Source organism: Cydia fagiglandana, chromosome 10, assembly GCF_963556715.1.
Source record: "Cydia fagiglandana chromosome 10, ilCydFagi1.1, whole genome shotgun sequence".
In the NCBI taxonomy this organism is placed as follows: domain Eukaryota; kingdom Metazoa; phylum Arthropoda; class Insecta; order Lepidoptera; family Tortricidae; genus Cydia; species Cydia fagiglandana.
Genome location: NC_085941.1, coordinates 16,888,252 through 16,904,905, shown reverse-complemented (window position 1 = coordinate 16,904,905; position 16,654 = coordinate 16,888,252).

Genomic DNA, 16,654 nt, shown 5'->3' with positions numbered 1-16,654 from the left:
TTCATACTTTGGCAACACTTGCGCTATTGCAACGCTTACCAAGGCATCTTGTTTTCAAAGTGAATCCAATACACCTAACTTCAATTTACTTAGTCTATTGGTGTCATATAAATTCAACAATTGTTATCGCCTAACTTACCTTAGCAGGCCTAGTTAACGATTACCTGCGAATCTGAATTAAATACTCACAGCGGGTTATAAACAGGTTACTTACACAAATTAGAAAGGAAATGCCAAATTTTGCAATCTAACCATACTCAAAATAAACATAATAGCTACTACTAATTTGACCTTTTAATGAAAACATTAAATAAACTTAGTTTTAAACTTATCATTAAACTTGTTTTTAAAAAGCGTTTTCATTATAATATTTTCCCGCAATTATGAAATACAATATGATGCACAAGCATTTTTATCTAACTTGACTATCGTGAGAATGAAGAATACAAACACTATTCGCAATATCGGTAATTTTACCTAACAACTTGATTCTAAATCCTACTTGGAGTCCTACTTGGCATTTATATTTATCTCATTTAATAATAAAACATTTTTTCCAATAGCATTTTTAACGATATAAATAATCGATTCCTGTTTACGCGCAGAAATAGCTCAGAATACTTACTCGTATAAAAGTAGGTTGTATTTTTGTTCCATCAATTTACTTTGGGCCCACGTCGCCTATCGATTCTATAAAATATTCACAACTTGTTTCGGACAGTGTCGGTAGGGCGTGTTATTATCGAGACTGTTTAAAATAACACAGGTAAGACGAGTTCGTAGGAAAACCAAAGTAACTTGGCCTTTAGATCAGAACAAAAACCACGAAACAAAAGAAGACTCTTAATACTGGTTCCGCACGGTAGTCAAATCTTCCTTGTTCAGCAAGCAATTATAATAATGGTGCTTTGTTTGAACCATTTGTAGCGGTTATTAGATGTATAGAACCTGCAATCAATACGTTGCAACTGACGTGTATAATTGGCTAAGCGAAAATAGTGTCACGGTAACATAATAACATATTTCTGGTTGAAGTCGGGGCCACTTTTGTTATTATGAATACGCGCGTGGATGAGAAACAGGTTCTTGTAAAATAGAAGAAGAAATCAAAGTAGGTACAAAATATTTCCTATCAGATTCTTGGGATATTTATTAATAGCTCCACAATTTACATCGATTTGAAAATTCCTAACATTTAAAAAAACTAGTTGAAAAACCACATCACTTCATCGCAACTTAACGATAAAAAAAACTTGCAAATATAAAATATTTCGAAAACAGTATAGTATTCCAACATCGAAAACAGTTTTAAACGTGACTTCATTATCCACTTAATCTATTTAATGTGAAAATCTTAAGTTAACTGTATCGGAGATATCGCTTGAGTAGATAAGAGGCGACGCGATCGGATCGTTCTATTTAAACAATGCGGAACCCCGCTCGCACCTAAATCACGCCTCGCCGAAGACGCCGATGACATCTATAAATTCCCATTCTAATTATTTTAGAGCGATACGACCAACAAATAAAATAACATCGCCGCGAGCCCATCGGAATTGACTCGTTTTAAGTTTATTAAGCTTGGAATGAGTTTATCCGACGACGGCGCGATACTCGGATTCAGTGGTCGACAACGCCTCACCCAAAAAATTCACCTCAAAATAAGAATTCTTAATTTATTCAACGGAAAAAAAGCAATAATTAAAAAGCAAAGGAAATTGTAAAGGAAAATTAATTCTTTCATTGTAATTTTCAAAGGAAAAATAAATACTAAAGACGTACAGTCGACCAAATTTATCCGGCAGTTCCGGCTGTAAGTGTTTAATTTGTACACCATTGTATCCGCGAAGAGACCGGCGGAATTAATTACAGTTTGCTTATTTTTTAATTAAAATTAGATTTTATGAAACGGCCGTCGACGTAATCCGTAATATTTCATAAAAGATGGAAATTCTAGTGGCGCCATATTGTGAGAAAAGGCATCCATTTCGGCAATATTTTGCATCCCTAAGTGGATTTATTTCGCGAACAATTTGACCCACTTTCTTAGTTTTTATGGCGTCCATTTGGTTATTTAATTTAGCTAGGAACATTATTTTATTCATGATAACTAAATCCTTGTTATAAATCTTTATTTGTGGAATAAATGAACCGGATGCCTCTTTTCGTCATTAATTTTAGTTTTTTTACCGCTTTCGTATATTGCCAGAGGAAGTTTTGGTAATTGGAATATATTTGAAACTATTATTTTAGGATGCATTGGGCAGGCTGAATTATCGTTTGCTTTAAGTAATTTGTAAACATTGGTTCAAATTTGGAGTGAGTTGGGACAGGTTTCTATTCTACACGCGCAGGGATAACCATAAGCAACCCAATCACTTAGTAGGTCATATCGGGTTTTGGAGCGAGTGAATTAACATATTTTTCCCTTATCGTCGAATATGGAGGTCGGACCCTTGCTTATCAAGGATGTTTTAACCGAATATACTCAACGCAACAAGGGTGAGTCTTTGGAACAAATGCGTCCCCGCCCACGAGACGAGATTACGGCGTGTTTGGGTATAAATCTTTTGAGACAGTAACGTACATTTCGTGGCTAGCTAAGAATAGACGTTGGCGTTGCCTCGGTGGTTTCTGGCCTACCGCCGACCTCGGCGTTAGGGAGCTTGATCTGAAGCAATTTGTAAGATGCGATTAATTGGTGTGCAGATTGTTTGTACTGAGATCAATAAGTCCAATAGTCGTCAACAGGACGTCATGAAACAGAATTTTAAAGTACAAATCTGTCTCTGCATTGCCAAGACAGTTGTTTATGAATATTTTGGTTGGTGTTTAGTTGTTAAAAAATATGTCAAAATTCTCTTCACTTTTGAAAATGTTTATCAGATACACTGTAGGTATTTGAGACCTAGCCAAGATGGTAACAGTTGATAGAAAACGAAGATCGAAAGTTAAATAATGTATGGAAATAATCACGTGACCTTTCGTAGCATCTGTCATCCCGATAGATATTTTTTCGGCTGGCGTTTGTCGATGTACTATTAGCTTACCTAGCCCCCCCGGTATCGAATAGTGTTTTGTCTATCTATTTGTACAGAATTATTGAAAAAGTAATTATCAAAAATACAATGTCCACGATATCATCCAGTTTTTTGTTTATATATATTTTTTATCTCTATTGACCGAAGCTCAGTGCCCGACCTTTCACGGCTTTTTGATTTATGATTGAAAATGTCACATGATACTACGGATAAGTAATCTGTTGCTTTTGTAAACAATTTTTTTACACTTGAGTGGTCTAGGGTGATAAAAATGTAATGAAATTTGTGTGCATTAAAAAGGTAATATAGACATAAAAAGATCCATGAAAACAAGAAGCAAAACGTTTATACATATTATAAGTTTTCGAATTTATTTTCTGTATTCACCTTATACTAGGTACAGTTTTTTTATATTCCATTTGCTTTTCGTAGGTAAATCAATAAAAAACCTTATGCACAAAAAAACTACAAATATTTGGTACTTAGTTTTAAACATCAGTCTCTCTAAGTACCATTGTTCGTTCTTTTATCACAGCCAAATTACTAGTTACCATCTTTAGCCATATGTTGTTGTTGGGTGACAAAGCTGACACAAATGACAGGAATTACAGATGACATGCCTGACACCGTGAGTGTGACAATGTTAATGGTCCGAAATTATAGTCATATTGAACTCAAATTGATACGTGTGATTGTGACAGTTGTCAAATGGGAAGTGAAGGCCTTGGTTTTTTAATAAAAAGCTGTCATTATACGAAGCATATGGTTAGCCTTTTGATATGACAGAGTATGTTAAGGGGGTTACTATATGGCGAGTGGTATATAATATCAAGGTTACTGTATATTAGATATCGAGTAGTTGCAACTATGTACATACTTAATTTATATTGTTATTGTAGTTTATTTGCAGGGTGCATATTTATGTGTGCAGAGTTATTTCCTATTTTGTACTTGTTACTTGTAGTTTGGTTTAGATTAAATACTTGTGGAACAAGATAAAGAGTGATGTGTCTTTCATATTTGTGAAAAATATGAAACATCAATGTGTATACGGACATCATTCCAACAGCACATTTATCGTAATTTTTGGGTTATAAAATAAATACAACACAATCTGAAACATGGAGCCTATTTCCAAGATTCAAGTAAGTATTATTTGTAGGATAGAGCCGGCCTAACCTAAAAATTTAACCTTATATTACATATAATATAATCGTAATGTATCACCATCTTAAAATACAAACAATCTATTTGTGTGGCATTCGGCCTAGACAAAACTAAGATTGACAATAATTTACGATGTTTACTCAGTACAAAGACGCTCAGACAATGGCACCATCTACGGTCCTCATTCGAGGGAACGTAAACAATTATTGGCAACTTTGACAGTGACAGCCGTCACGAAATGACAAAAAGGATTACGATGCGATACAAAATTAAACGTACCATTTCTCACAAACCATAATAACCGAATATGAACCGAATTCCTTCTATCTTTAGGCTTAGTATAGGTTATGCTTGTCTTTTGTTTATTTTAGTCTTGCCATTTTCGAAGGTACCTTGCCACTTCTGAATAAACAATTCCGCTTTTGTTGATCTCGGCTTTTAAACCGAATTTAATCTCCGGAAAGATTTTGCACATAGTTGATTTGTGTCAACATCCCGAAATTCTTACAAATTAAATCTGCTGTGATAACAATGATTGTTATCAGAGTAAACGTTGACATCTGCATTTTATAAAGATTTCAATCCGAGCTGTAGGAGTTTGAAAAGTGTAAATCATTCTTTAAAACAACTTCACATTTCTCTGTTTACACCGTAGGAAAAATATAGTGAAGCTGTAGAATCTAACTGTCATGTAGCAAAGAGCTCTTTGGTTTAAAGATTTAGATACCACAACTGGGCAAAAGATCTTTCAACCTTATTACCAGGGCTTATAGCAGATAATCGCGTAGTTTTTATTTGACGGGCTGCATCATAAGTTTGTATTTGGTAATAACAATGTTTTTCTTGTTTGAGTTTGAAGGAGATTTCAAACAGGCATGCACAGCGAACCCTCAAATCGATGGCTCTCATTGTAACAGAAAACAATTATTTGTCTTAATAACTTGGAGACTTTCTCAAAGCAATTATGAACTGTGTATTCTCTGTATCGGATCTTGTTTGCTTTCTTTTGTGAGTAAATAAGTGACTTGATTTAATTGGATTTATAATTATACTTATCTTGTTACGACAGATCACAAGATCTTATGTCACGTCTGTCCCTTGAACATAAGCACATAAGGGGTAAGATCAAGCCGGATAAGTGCCACTTGTACCATTACGCTATCCCGTGTTAACCGGTTCCACCTGGAGTTACGATGGTTACCAGTACAATTTGACACTGTGTTATCGGTTTAACAGCTTATCCCCGGATTAGTAGGATGGTGCATGTGGCCCTAAGTGTGGCTGCAGAATAAAGTATGAGCCACGCTAGACCGGGCCGGGCACAAGCCGAGGCGTCCGATATGTCATTTTTTATGACGGCTGATCAGTGATCACGTGGTGCTTCCCATAGAAAACGAAGCACCGGAAGCCCCGGCCCGGTCTAGCGTGGGTCATCCTTAAGAAGACTGGCCTTAACATAGGGGCCTATCAAACATTGGCCACTGATCATCTTAATCTGAAATTAAGACTCTATGGGACATTTGGCGGTCTGATTTTATTCACCACTGTCAGTTAGCCAATTTTTTGGGCGTTAAAAAAAAGATGTCGTAAAGTTACAATTTACAAATGGTATGTAATTTTGTAATCATTCAAAATGTTCTAGCTCTCGCTTGATTTTGAAAATCATGTCCGTCTTCACCTTTGTGAATGTATCTTACATTTGTAAGTCTCATTGAACATGTTTCCATGGGCTATCGTGGCAACCTTTACGCATAACACTTAAAGGGTTACCTTTAAACCATTGATTACTTAGCTCATAGACGGACCACATAAGACGACTGCGGTTACCATACATCGGCGCTCCTGTACGAATTTAGTATAACTACTAGTTTAAGAAGTGTAAGGTGCATTTAAAAGCAGGTTAATTTTGAAAATCGTTATCCACTAAAACACAAACACTTAATACTTTGGCAATTCCTATATAGGTACACTACTTAACTGCAACGCTCACATAAAAAAAATCATAATAGGAAAGTTGGTATGTGTGGATGTTTGTTCCCCTAGAGAGGTTTTTTGGTGTTTGAAATTTAATACGAGAGTACTAAGGTAAGGGCCTCCTCCTAACTTACCGTGACTCTCTGCTAAGGGGGAGGCCTGACAGTTTAACGACAAAGACGCGATCAGAGACAAAGTGCTACATGCGGAGTTTGAAGAAGGTAATCCTTTAGACAAATGACATTTCATAGTCAACATAACAAACCTTCATGCACTAACAATATCATACCAGAAAGCTACGATTTCCTAAAGTCAACCAGTGAAACACTCAGACCCATGTAAGTCGATTGTTGTAAGATAATTGCATGAATTAACATGGCATATAGAAAGTCCAACATCTAGACGACAGTGGTAATTCCATTGCTACACGTTTCCTTAACAAATAGGTATAATTATAATGGCTTGTTTCAACGCGGATAGGGTTAGTGATCTGTAATTTAGAAGTAAAATGTCGTATCTACGTAGGTATTTCAAAATCGTATAGGATCTTTTGTGGACATAAGTTTCTAGGTAGGTAATTCAACTTTCTAGCCTAGTGTTATTAAGGGCAAACGGTTTATTTTAAACTATTTCGCCGGAAACGTTTCACCGCGGCTTTAAAAGACAGTTAAAATTAAAACTTTAAATACAACAATTTTAACAGATTATGGATTGGTTTGTTGTTGTAAAATATGAGAAATTATGTAAACGTAAAAAAATCTTACAGAAAGAAGAAAATATTACCTCAAAGTGATTGCACTTGGCACACTGAAGTATTATTTTTGACCGGTTCTGCAAATACAGTAAACCTTATCATTACCGATCGGTTTAAATAGCGAAATAACCAACCTTGTACCAGTTGTACCCAAAAACAGGATAACAATCGAATACGTAGCCCATATTACATTGAATTCATCTCAAATTATCGCCATCCAAAATCTACATCTAACTGGGTCATTTCAAGCAAAAAAAGTGCCAAATAACAACGAAGCCCAACATTTAGGATTATCATCGCGCAATCTCAAAGATCTCTCGCTTAAAAATTCACAAAATAAATTGTAAAAGCTTCGCCCAAGGCGGCTGTACAGGCCAGTTATTAAAACCGCCACACTATGTCATTATTCTCAACAACAAAAAAAAGTGAATCGTAACACACTCGCCACATATCATCGGGCGAACTGGCACTTATGCGCGTAGTTTCTACCGTAAATCAAAGATATTAAACTGGATGGCGGAACCTTCTTTCGAGTTCACAGTATAAATCATAGAGGCGTAAGAACCTTGGTACCAATAGGACCTTACGAATGTGCTGGGGACATAAATCGTACGTATGCAATAAAAAAACAAAAGTGCTGTGTACATAAATTATTCGGGAAGGGTTATCGCACGTTTATGTAGGTACATTTATCGTTGGCAACGTGATACTTAGGAGTTTAATAGACGTGATATGTTAATACATACATATATGGAATTAAATATTTGCTATTTGGTTATTAGGTACAGGAGTGTAGGTACAGGTTACAGGTTTTTAAAGCTCCGCAATGACCGCAATCCCCACTGTTGCACGCGTCGATAGAAATCCTTTTCCATCAACCGGGACGTATCGTTGTTTGCCATCGTTAACTATACAAAAAATCATTACTATGAGAAACATGTACTTATATGGAAACCTCGGATAAAATTATGACTTATTTCTGGTCATAACTTGGTCGTGAAAATAAATATTGGGCCATAGAGACTCAGAAAAACAAAAGCTGAAACTTCTTTTCTGGAAAGTTAAAGGCAAAGGAGTCTATTATTCGGATTTATGAAATATCAGCTAAGTATACCTATACTTCCCATCCCCACCTAGTTTTGACCCCTAAAAATAACCTTACTGTATTTTTTTGAAACACAAAAGACATTAGTCTTAAAACCTATATTCCTTGATGCTGCTGTTGATTTCGTATGTCATTATTCTTAACAACAAAAAAAAATGAATCGTATAGGTATAAACTATTATCAATATATTTCAAATACTTGCATTATACAAATATTTGCATTATGCAAATAGGTTCTGCTAAACAATAATTCACTAACTACCTATTTGTTATAAAAAATATTAATTTGTACAATATCTATAACACGTTTCAAATCAATTATCAACATTCCGAATCGTCACGTTTTCTGATAGTGCAAAATAAAAATAATCTACTTTCACCCATTGCATCGGTTTAAGGCTTTGGCAACACTTACAGCGAGAATTAATACATACATTGTCTTGATTGCATACTCTCATATTTTGTTTTATATTGTTGGGTTTTTTAGATACATTGCTAACCTAGTTCAGTCAATTATTAAAAGACTATATGTCAAAGGAAAAGCAAAGTGGAGTGAAAAGCTGACCTCACTAATATGCGGCACCAAACTTTGCAGATTGTTAATGCAGGTGCCTTTATAAAAGTAGTAGGTACTTACTTACATTCAATATTTAACTTAAATAAGTTTATAAGTATGTAGTTACAAATCTAAAACATTCATTCATGATTGTGATTCTGAGTGGGACTGGGCGGGACACGCGTTTGCCGTTTGCCAGATGACTGGTGGGCTAAAATAACAAACAATTGGGTTCCACATCAAACCCGGGGTTGCGGCAAACCTCGGCGGCGTTGGCGAAATGACCTTGAGGCCTTCGATAGGAAGTGATGGGAGACGTCTCAAGATCGGGATACGTGTAAAGGGAGGAGGGAAGCCTTTGCCTAACAGTGGGACACTCTAGGCTCATAAGTATAACTAAATAGTGATTCTAATATTTTAATTTTGATTTCAGGCACACGTTTTTAACCTTGTAGGGTCTTTATAAAATCCGATTTTATCAAACTAGAAACACCAACCTTGTAAATTGAATGTTTTTTCCGGTTGACTGCGTCAAGGCTAAGCGTGCGAATCCGCTACTCGCTGCCCCATTGGCCACGTCCCAAAAGTGATCGCTCCGTTCCAAACAGCACGTGCCAATAACAGAGCCTCCATTGACTTTCAGTTTCGTTTATTAAAAGTTTTGCTTCATTGTAGGTGCGATTGTGCGTTAGATTGCGCTTCGCTTTCTATATCACGTTTCTGGAGTTTTCGGCCTTTTGCCACGCCACAGTCTATAAAACAATACAGTATTTCGACGAACCTGCTATAGACCGACCGCTTAAATGAGTCCTCGCCTGCGCGGTACGGGGGTGACGGGGTAGGACGACTAAGGGCGGCGGGGAAGGTGCAAGCGCCGTACGCCTGCCGCTCGTAGTACTGAGGGCCTACCGCGAACCACGTTCGACGTGATGCCTCTCACTCGCACTTGTAAATTTGTACGTAAGTGTGACAGGGAGGCAACACGTCGAACGTTGTTTGCGGTAGGCCCTCTATAGTCTATAGACAAGGCAATCATGCGGGTTGCGAGGGGCGAGGGTTGAGACGCGCGCACCCAAGCTGCATACATCGCCATTGCTAGTAGCTCGGTACTACTTACAGGGCTATTTGAAATGACTTATTTGAAATGTTTGTAATTTTTGGGCAGTTATGTAAAAGTCTGTGACAACCCTATTGTGTTCTTGGTGCGGTGTCGGCATTTACGAAAACATCAAAGGCGTCGATCCACTGTTACTTTTTACACTGTGCTTTTACTGCCGAAGTTGGATAAAGCGACGATCGAGTTCATATCAATGTAGGCACAGTCAATACCCATAGTAGCGAATGACACAATGCGGCAATAGTGTCTGCCACCCCGGAATAATTTTCCAAATAGGTAGACACGGTGGCTAAAAAATAACTACATCCCCGTTGCCAGGAGGTTTTGAGATTATACTGAGCAACTTTTACTGGGACCAACCCCGAAATCGCGAAAAAGAAGTTCGAAAATTATTTGGATTTGAAATCGGAAATTTGCCACTGGACAACCAGGGCTATAACCGCGAAAATCGAAGTTCGCAAATTGCGGGGATTTTTCGTCACTCTAATTACGCCTTCGTTGGAGTAAAAGAGATAGATCCCCGCAACTTGCGAATTTAGATTTTCGCGGTAGCCGCTCTGTATTTCAATTAATTATTCGAACCGAAACATGTACGTTTGCTAGAAATCAAGTGCATTTACGCCAATCAACTAGTACATAATTAAAATAAGTATTCTCTTAATTACTGTCAAAGTAAAAGTGAAGCAAGAAACGGATACGACGAAAAAATCCGCCAAGTCATCAACTTTTTATCTTTTAGTTCAGAGTGGCAATAAATACCTTGTTAATATCGTGACGAGATGAGGCTAGATAACATCGTCACAATTACTCCGTTCAAGATGCGGAGCTATTTATTGCTGTTGCTTGCCGAATTATTTGCTTCGTGAGAAGTACGATTTTAAGATCCGTAATAATTTTGTCAGATACAATTATTACGGATCTTAAAATCGTTAACAGGACAAACTAACAACCCCATTATCCTGTTTTAGGAACAGGATATGCCATTTATACGTACTTATTCGTGTAAATAAAGCCTTTTTGTTGCCTATTATTGATTGATTATCTATAGCTATGACATTTACGAGTATCTTTTCATAATAACTATTAATAAATAAGTGATATTGAAAATACATATATGTAGATTAAAATACTAAGATAATATGGAATATTAGCTTTAAATGTTGTTTATCTTTCAGGTAAGAGTTTTATTTATTTCAGTTTGTGTTACTATTTAAATATCATTGTTTGTACTTTGTACTTAATAAAATATTCTCTTTCAGAGCAACGCAATTTAGTTTTAATTTCGTCGTGTCTCATCATACACAATAACATATTATATTCGTAAATACGATCTAGGTTTCTTCAAAGTGAGGGTGGCTACCATGTACTACATACCTATTACTAAATAAAAAAGTTTCTTTTGTGCCCGGCCGGTATACTTACTTTACACATCAGATGAGACTGGAATCATTTCTAATAGAAACGTAAATACATATTTGTATTCGAAGACCAACTAAGACTGGTTCGATTGAGTAAAGCATCGATAAATGATGAAAAGTATCAGCCCAGATAATTCCTCATTTAAAGAGTTTGCGGAACAATTGTTACTTGTGATAACAAACTTCACTGTGTTATTTATATAATTGAAATCTTAGTTTCACTTTTGTAAACTCACGAGTTATCTCTAGTATTAACTAGCGACTTGGCGCGAACTTTACGAAGTTAAATAGAAACCCGTGAAGTTTTTCAAACAGCGCAGCAGTTTTTTCAATGAAGTAGGTTTTTAAACGTAAAGTTAGCTCAAAGCTTCGGAAGTTCGTGCTGTTGCAGGTTTTTCTGTTTTTTTAGTCTTGATATTATTTAATCTATATTTGGAAACCTGAACGTCATCATTATCGCATAGAGTCGGGTTCCCCAAGTATGCGATTAATGTAAAACATTTTTCAAAATGTATGCTGTAAATTTACCACCTTAACCGCTAGTAAAACTAAGAAAACAATTTTTATTGAATTTGTTGTGGCTTAAAGTTTATAGCCCAACTCAAATTAAGGAGGTAAGGATATAAGATGTTCATGCGTTCTCTTACACCCCATGACAGTTAATGAAATATGATACAAAAAAGACTCGATGAAAAATCACATTTTGAACTGACGACGAATTTAACTCTAGTTAATTATGAACTTGAAATAACTCTTCATTTCAGATAAATTAGTTTCACTTGTCCTGAACGCGACTTGTTCATTAGCGTTTAAATAAAATCATTAATAAGGCTCGGTGACGGTCGGAGTACAAATCTATAAATCAAATAGTGAGGGAGTGTCAGAGACAATAAGGACGAGAGCATAACGCGAGACATACGGGGGAGGAGATTGGCGAGCTTCTAACTCTTTCTCAGCGAGTATTTGAATTTTTTAAATACATATTGATATTAGCAGAAAAAAATGCACACATTTTAACGAATTATGACTGTGTGTACTGTGTACATATAGTAATGGTCAAGCAAATCTTGTCAGTGGAAAAAGGCCCGATATTCAAATTTTCTATGAGACGATATCCGTTCGCGCCTACATTTTTCAAATCTTCCGCCTTTTTCTACTAACAGGATCTGCTTGACCAACTATATTTCTAAGTAGAAATTTTAATTGGGACCGATGTCACCAACTTTACGAGTAGAATTCTATCTTTTTGTGACAAAATTTTATCATACCTAGTAAAAATAAAAAATTGAGTAAAATAAAAATAGCAAGCAAAATGAAGTAAAAGATAGCAAAAAACGGAACAGCAAAGTTCAATTAAACAATGTTAATTCTATTCTAAGGAAGTATAATAAGTACTTCCAAGTCCTTCAAATTGATCCCTTTCGCCAATTTTAAAAGACAAATTGAGAACGATAAGATTCGACTTACGATATCGAACTAAGTATATAATTTGCAATAGGTAGATTCTGGTAGATACGCTTTCTCAATTTCATTATTTCCAATTAGATTATTTTCTTATTGGCTGGTATTATACAGTATAAGTACCTAAGTGGTTGTAACTATGTACTTACATAATTCCATCGTCATGTGTCGTCCGTTATCCTTTACGTCCGTGTATCGCGCATTTCACTCCATTTCCAAAAGCGGTTCCCACAAAGATCTTTCTTCACATTCGATGGCACAGACATTAATCTATGTAACGGGCGCGTATAACATAGCGTGAACGCCTTCAGTGTTGCTGCACAAAGACCATGTTAACAAGACCCTTTAGACTCTATACCTATTGTTTCAGGGGTCAAAATTGATTGACGTTAACGTACAATGCACTGTCGATCCTGTGACGTGAGGTTCTTAGGAATTTCTGAAATGTGTTGCAGGATACTAAAATTGATTGTCGTCTATTCAATGTACGTCTTCATGTGTCCGAATAGCGTACAGTGTAAGATTACATTATGAACTCTAAATTTATAGGTTTAAATGTTATATTTCAGTGATGACAAATTTTTATATTGCCTAATCTGAGAGTTCGGACTTGACAAAGATATCAGGAATAAAAATCTATTTATTGCTTCGCAAATTTCATGAGTTAATATTAAAGCTCGTAAAATCAACTCCGGTTTATTTTGTAAGCATAATTTCTAACAAGACCTCGATCCAATAAGCAAGTGGGTCACACGAGTTGCAATGCATGAATTTTAAAATCATTTACACCCAAAATCTTCAACGTAAAAATCTCCAAATCTATTTCGTAATAAGCAAAAACAAAAAATATACATATGAAATGTATTAGATCGGGATCTCTAGAAGAGTGTCGTATGCATAATTGTTAGACCGCAGTTTGACTTCTGATCCTTATAGTAGGGCTCCTAGGCTACAAGAAACCTGATGTTGCCGGGCTGAAAAGTGGTGCCACTCCCCCTACCACCCCCTTGAAAATCCCCTATAAAATGTTCATAGTCTTGAAAGATTCTAATGGTTTTAATTTATTTTTAATAACTTATTCGTGTTAAAATAAGCTGCTATAACATATACCGTGATATATAGAATAGTTTGACGGAGCTGGTTTGACGGCCGAGTCTTAGCGAGGTCGTCAAGTAATAAGTTTTAGGAGCAGTTCATTTAAAGATGGACTAGTAAAATAATTTACACACTACAGGGAAGTTAAATCGATATTAGTTTTTATTGAATAACTATACAGGTAACAAAATTATGATAAGGACCATACAGGTTAACCTTTTTGTAAGTTTTTCTTTAAGTTTTTCAAATAATTTCTTCTGTTCTAATACTGCTTATACGACGTTATTGTAATATAATAAAAAAGTCAAAAATAGGTGGAGCGCTCTTTTTTTACTGATAATATTATAAACACAATTTATGAGAGAAATCTCACTACTTATGAAGTGGTACTAATATTATTACCACTGTCAATTGTCATGATAATTTTGATGCTAAAACTCACATTAAGTACCTACCTAAGTAAGTATGTAATTTATTTTTTGTATTTAATCAAGAGATTTATGATGGGAAGAGGCCATGGCATGACAATGGTTCCCTGGAAGCTGGGTCGACCCCTCGTCTGGGACGCCACGTGCGTGGATACGCTCGCGCCGTCCCTTCTTCATGGGACCTCTTCCAGGGTTGGCGCCGCTGCCGATGCGGCCGAGCATCTCAAGCGGCGCAAATATGCAGCCCTAGATACCGGCTGCATGTTTGAGCCGTTTGCGGTGGAGACGATTGGGCTGTGAGGTCAAGGCGCGCACAGCGTTTATAAAGAGTTGGCCAGGCGCCTAATATGTAGACGCAACGGGTGTCCGGAAGGCTGGAGCTTACCTCGCCCAATGCATTGGCGTTGCCGTTCAGATCGGTAACGCCGCCAGCTTTCTGGGCACCCTACCGGAGGGCACAGACCTTAGGCCAATTTCCAATATAGGTTAAACTTCCCTGTAGGTAGTGTGAAAATTATTTTACTAATCCATCGTTGAACTGCTACTAAAACTTATTACTTGATGACCTCGCAAAGCCTCGGCCGTCAAAAACAGCTCCGACAAACTATTCTATATATCACGGTATATGTTATAGCAGCTTATTTTAACACAATTAAGTTATTAATTAATTAAAAATAAAATAAAACCATTAGAATCGCTCAAGACTATGAACATTTTGTAGGGGATTTTCAAGGGGGTGGTAGGGGGAGCGGCACCACTTTTCAGCCCGGCAACATCAGGTTTCTTGTAGCCTAGGGGCCCTACTACAAGGATCAGAAGTCAAACTGCGGTCTAACAATTATGCATACGACACTCTTCTACAGATCCTGATCTATATGTATTTACGTCGTTCTTCGTCAACTGAGCGTCTTTATTTATAAGAAACCGTGCCAGTCGATTTCGTTCCTAAATTGAAAAATATGTAAAAGAGGCCGATATGCTCCCCAGCCTGCTTGAAAAGACTTCTCATACAGTAAAGGTTAATAATACGTATACCCTTTTATACCTTAATACAATGGGCTAGGGTGAAAAAATGTGTACATGTTTATGAACTAAGCTGTAAAGAAACATGTGACATACGTCCTTTTGAGCGTGATTTAAAGCTGACGCTTCGAAAAACATGAAGCTGTCATTTTTAACGACGCTCAATAGATGGCGCGCTGCTAAGGTAGATAAATCGCTCGGAAGTCGGAAGCCATGCTAATAAAGAAGGACGTATACCTTAACTGAACCTTACTGAGTTAAGTCACTTGAGGTTGTACTGATGCCCGCTACATTGACTCCCTTAACGACCTTTGGTACGGAATCAGTTTAGGGTTAAAGGTGATTTTCATTGGCTTTACGTTACGCCAGCAATTTGGATTTCGACACTGAATTATAGATTAAGATTAGTTATAAAGGAGTTTAGCTGGAATTGTGACACTAATTGGTATAAGGGATTAAGCATGTAATAGGCTTACTCGTACTGCTTATTGGTATTTGATGTGATATTACAGGTCTTACAGCCATGTAGGTCTAATTAATCTACCTAGCACTGAAATAGAGAAGGTAATTCGGAACAAACCTATAAATTAAATGTCGGTCGATGTGATAAACTAAGGCATCGAAGTAAATAGATTGATTAAATATTGAGTATTTTGGCCTAATTTATCTATTGTGAAGTTTTGCGGTTAAGTAATTGAAAGTATCCGCTCTTTGACAACGGCAAACTTTAATACCACGTCGGTGGCAAACAAGCATACGGCTCGCCTGATGGTAAACAGTCACTTCAACTTGAACTGAAAGAAGGTGTCTTTAGTGCAGTGGTGGGCAAACTTTCTTCATGGGGGGCCAGAAAGTTTGGGAAATTTAAGTGGAGGGCCAGAATTGTAGCCAAAATTTATTTTGATTTGTGATAACCGTGGGCCAATGCCATATAGTCCATATACTAATTATTTCATAGGACCGGCGGCGGGCCGGATAAAATCCATTCGCGGGCCGGAGATGGCCCGCGGGCCGTACTTTGCCCACCACTGCTTTAGTGTAATATAACTTTGATAAACCATGATTGTACATACTTACATTTATAATATTTACGTAACTATTTAAGCGTACTATGATTGTTTTTAATTTATGGATATCTTTCAAAGAATTTTTTGTATATTAATTTCATGTAAAAAAATACACGCAAATGTAGGTAGTAAATTATTAAATTTCCAGAAGTCAAACCAGCTACCAAAATAAAATAATAGCCCTATACAGTATACATATACACATACTCTCGAATCCTTTCAGAAGAACAATTACCCATTCATCCACTTAAAAAAGCAACATCATTTCAACTGCAACTCGGTCTCACATACCTAAATGCACTTCGTCAATTCCAAACCCAACCCAGCACTGTACAAAATGGCGTATGTTACTAGATTTTGCATTTCTCATGTGATTTTTCTAGGAAAATGCTTTCCACCTCTTTGAAAAGCAGTCAGCTTTTTACTAATGCTCTCAGAGGCTTAATTA